The 3,898-nt window shown below is 46.1% G+C and overlaps 1 non-coding gene across 1 annotated transcript; it reads left to right on the top strand.

Moving 5' to 3' along the window:
* Positions 1-2,953: 2,953 nt before the first annotated feature.
* Positions 2,954-3,069, top strand: LOC116529668. The gene has a single exon (XR_004259596.1). It is a non-coding gene; the product is annotated as a U5 spliceosomal RNA (small nuclear RNA).
* Positions 3,070-3,898: the final 829 nt, after the last annotated feature.

Here is a 3,898-nt window from a genome sequence, read left to right as displayed (position 1 = left end):
CACCATTGGAGAACTTGTCAGAAATGCAAGTTACAGGGTCCCCACTCTTGAATCAGAAATCCTGCATCTGTGCTTTAAGAAGTTCTACCTAGACCATGAGAACCAATGTCCTTGGACTACACATGTTTCTATCCAGAACAAATCCCTCCATCTGTGCATCAAAGCTCAGTCTCTCAGCAACTCAAGAAGATGGTTTGGTCGGGTTTGGTGGTGCACACCTTCAATCCCAGCATTTTGGGAGGCCGAGGTGGGAAGATCACTTGAGCCTAGGAGTTCGAGACCAGTCTGGGCAAGATAGTGAGACCTCATCCCTACAAAAAATAAAAAACTGGGTGTGATGGTACATGCCTGTAGTCCCAGCTACTGTAGAAGCTGAGGCAGAAGGATTGCTTTAGCCTGGGAGGTCAAGGCTACATCTCCCAAAGTGCTGGGATTACAAGCATGAGCCACTGTGCCCAGGCCATATACTGATTTTATATGTCATAAAGCAAGTGTTTTTTTAAAAGGTTTATAAGGAGAGTGAACTGTTATACCAAGGTGTACACACTTTTTATTCTGAATGTGTAACTGTCTGAACTGTGTTTTTGGTTTCTTTTAAATTAGAAAAGCACTATTGGGGCCAGGCGCGGTGGCTCACGCTTATAATCCTAGCATTTTGGGAGACAGAAGGGGCCAGATCACCTAAGGTCAGGAGTTTGAGATCAGCCTGACCAACATGGTGAAACACTGTCTCTACTAAAATTACAAAAATTGGCCAGGCATGGTGGTGGGCTCCTGTAATCCCAGCTGCTTAGGAGGCTGAGGCAGGAAAATCGCTTGAACCCCAGGAGGCAGAGGTCACAGTGAGCCAAGATCGTGCCACTGCCCTCCAGCCTGGGTGACAGAGACTCTGTCTCAAAAAAAAAAAAAAAAAAAAGCACTACTAACATCAATTTAAATCCCTGTAAAACTCATACCACCAAGTGGCTTCAGAGGCAGTTTCCTTTTTCAGACGAGAAAATTCGTGCACAGAGCAATTCTCTGACATGCCCAATATCACACAGCTCGTGAAGAATGGCGCAGACAGCCTATGAGAGAGAGCTGAGCTGTGGAGAAGGATGAAGAGGCAAAGGGCACATGAGGTTTCCACTAAGATGAAGAAAAGCTAGGAAGAAAACGCCAATATAGAGGGCCAGTTTTCTGAGTAGCTCTGCTCTTACAGAGCTCGCCAAACTGTAAGACGGCCTATTTCTTAAACAGGATTCTGAGAAAACAAGAAATCTTCATTTATTTCTCTTTTCCCCAGTGCTCAACAATAGCAACGACAGGAACTCACAAAATACAGGTTGACTAACACATGGGAACAACAGATGAGTACACTCACATGCACACCTGGACAGGGCAACAAAACTGGAAGTTACCTCCGGGAGCTGTCCTTCAGAGGCACCTCAACTTATTCGAGTACATGAACAGCCTCCACAGCCCGCAGCTGGGCTAACAGCTTTCCAACCTTTACCCAGCCTCCTGTTTGAGCATTATCGAAGAGGCTGAGGAAAGCAATAAGCCACACATGACACGAATGTCATCTCTGCCCGCTTAGCAGGGTTGTGTGAAACCTGCGCATGTGAGGGAACACCTGCGCAGGTGAGGACCAGGCGCTTCCGCGCACGCGCAGAGGCAATGGCGGACACCATGTTGAGCCGCGGCTCGTCCAGGTGTCACAGCGGCTGTCAGAAGGAAAGCGTACAAAAACCAGGCTGCAATGGGGTGCGGAAGCATGGAGGGAACCTGATGATAGCTGGGTAGAGGCCGGCCCTCCTCCGTCCTCCCGCGGCTCGCGCGCCCTCCAGCCGCCAAGCCCGGCCCCCGCAGGAGGAGCTCCAGAGCCTGTTCCGGAAACCCAGAGCCAAGGGCCGTAAAGGGCGTGGGACCTTCTGCAATTCCCTCCACCCGCTAAAGACGGCTGGCTTACGTCACAGTACGTCAGCTGTCATTTGTCACGTGCAAACCCAGCAGCTGTTTAAACGTCATAGTTCCAAAGGCTTCTCAGCAGTAAGGAGGTGCACCAGCTGCCCAGAAACCACTGGCGATGAGCGATGCTCATGACAAAGTGGCATTGCTTCCCAAGGCAGAAAAAATTGATTGCAAGTGGACTTATCAGATCTGAATCCTAGGGACACCTTTAATTCCGCTTATTTTCAGAACATTCATGACACACAGGCCACAAAACAAGTCACCTTACAAATAAAGGCCAAAATTTTTGTTTTTCATTATGAAGCAATAACGTTACCACTTGGTAACAACATTCAAGGGCTACGTTTGCTCCATAATGAAGAACAAAATTTTTATTTATGACACGGAATTTCATTCTTGTCGTCCAGGCTGGCGTGCAATGGCGCGATCTTGGCTCACTGCAACCTCCGCCTCCTGGATTCAAGCAGTTCTCCTGCTTCAGCCTCCCGAGCAGCTAGGATTACAGCGTTTTACCATGTCGGCCAGGCTGGTCTGGAATTCCCGACCTCAGGTGATCCACCCGCCTCAGCCTCTCACATGTTCTGGGATTATAGGTGTGAGCCACTGCGCCCAGCAGAAAACTTTATTACACCATTTACTTTCTCACAGGTAGAGAAAGCTCCAAACGTCTAAAATAGCTTGGGAGGTGGAACCAGGACTTCAAACATTCTAGGTAGAACTTCTAACATTTTTTTCTCTACTTACAAGGCTAAACATAGACATTGTGGAAAGATGCAAACCAACGGGCATTGAGCCATACCCTAGGTGAAGTATTGTCAAGTGGAGGCCCTCTCTGGAATTCCAGAGGATTCACTCACATGTAGCATTTTGAAAGGTGAGGAAAAAATGTAGTGGTTAAATGTTTTGATTAGTCTAAATAATTCTGCATTCACACTGGTAATAAATCCCAGTTTAATAATCCATTGTAATTTCAAGAATTGCCTTTTAAAAAAACTCTATAGTACTATGGTTTCTCTTCGGGTCGCAAAAAACTTTCGCCTTTTACTAAAGATTTCCGTGGAGAGGAACAATTCTGAGTCTTTATCCAATTTTTTGAGACCTTGTTTCAGCAAGGCCACAAAAAAATATATATGAATAAAAATACTCGATAATTTTGAAACAGTCTCCAATAAAAAAGAACCAGAATTCCTTGGAAAAAAATGGAACTGGGGCAGGGAAAATACAAGATTCCCCTGGAACATCGTACAATACCAGAAAGGCAGACACTGGAAATTGTTTCTTTTTTGAGACAGGGCCTTGCTGTTACTCAGGCTGGAGTGCAGTTACATGATCACAGCTCTCTGGAGTCTTGACCTTCCCTGATCAAAGCATCCTCCCACCTCAGCCTCCCCAGTAGATAGGACTATAGGAACATATCACCCCACCCGGCTATTTTTTGTACAGATCAGGTCTCAAGTATGTTGCACAGGCTGGTCTCAAATTCCTGGGTTCAAGGGATCCTCCCACCTCCGCTTCCTAAAGGGCTGGGGTTACAGGTGTGAGCCACAAAGCCAGACCACCAAAAATACTGACGTGTCAAGAAAACAGAGGAGCCAATTTTAAGGAGCTCCTAATGACCAAAGCTGAAGACAATTTGAGCAAAAAAGTAAATCCATACTGATATAACTGAATAAATACAGAGAAGGGACACCTTCTTACAATAGAGTTCTAATTAATACAATGTAGAAGGAATAATCATGAAGCAACATCTGGCAAATGCCACAGGAATACTTGTTGCAGGCAATAACAATCCATAGCTGCCCAAAGTCAGTGAGTCAATGAATGATGGCTTCAGCTGGGCACCTTGGCTCACACCTGTTAATCCTAGCTCTTTGCGAGGCTGAGGCAGGAGAGTTTGAGACTAGCCTGAAAAATATGGCAAGACCTCACTCCTATTTAAAAATAA

This window comes from Sapajus apella, unplaced genomic scaffold (assembly GCF_009761245.1).
Source record: "Sapajus apella isolate SASKATOON/1434 unplaced genomic scaffold, GSC_monkey_1.0 scaffold62, whole genome shotgun sequence".
Lineage (NCBI taxonomy): Eukaryota > Metazoa > Chordata > Mammalia > Primates > Cebidae > Sapajus > Sapajus apella.
Note: the sequence above shows the minus strand (reverse complement) of the source record. Positions and strands in the feature narration are given on the sequence as shown.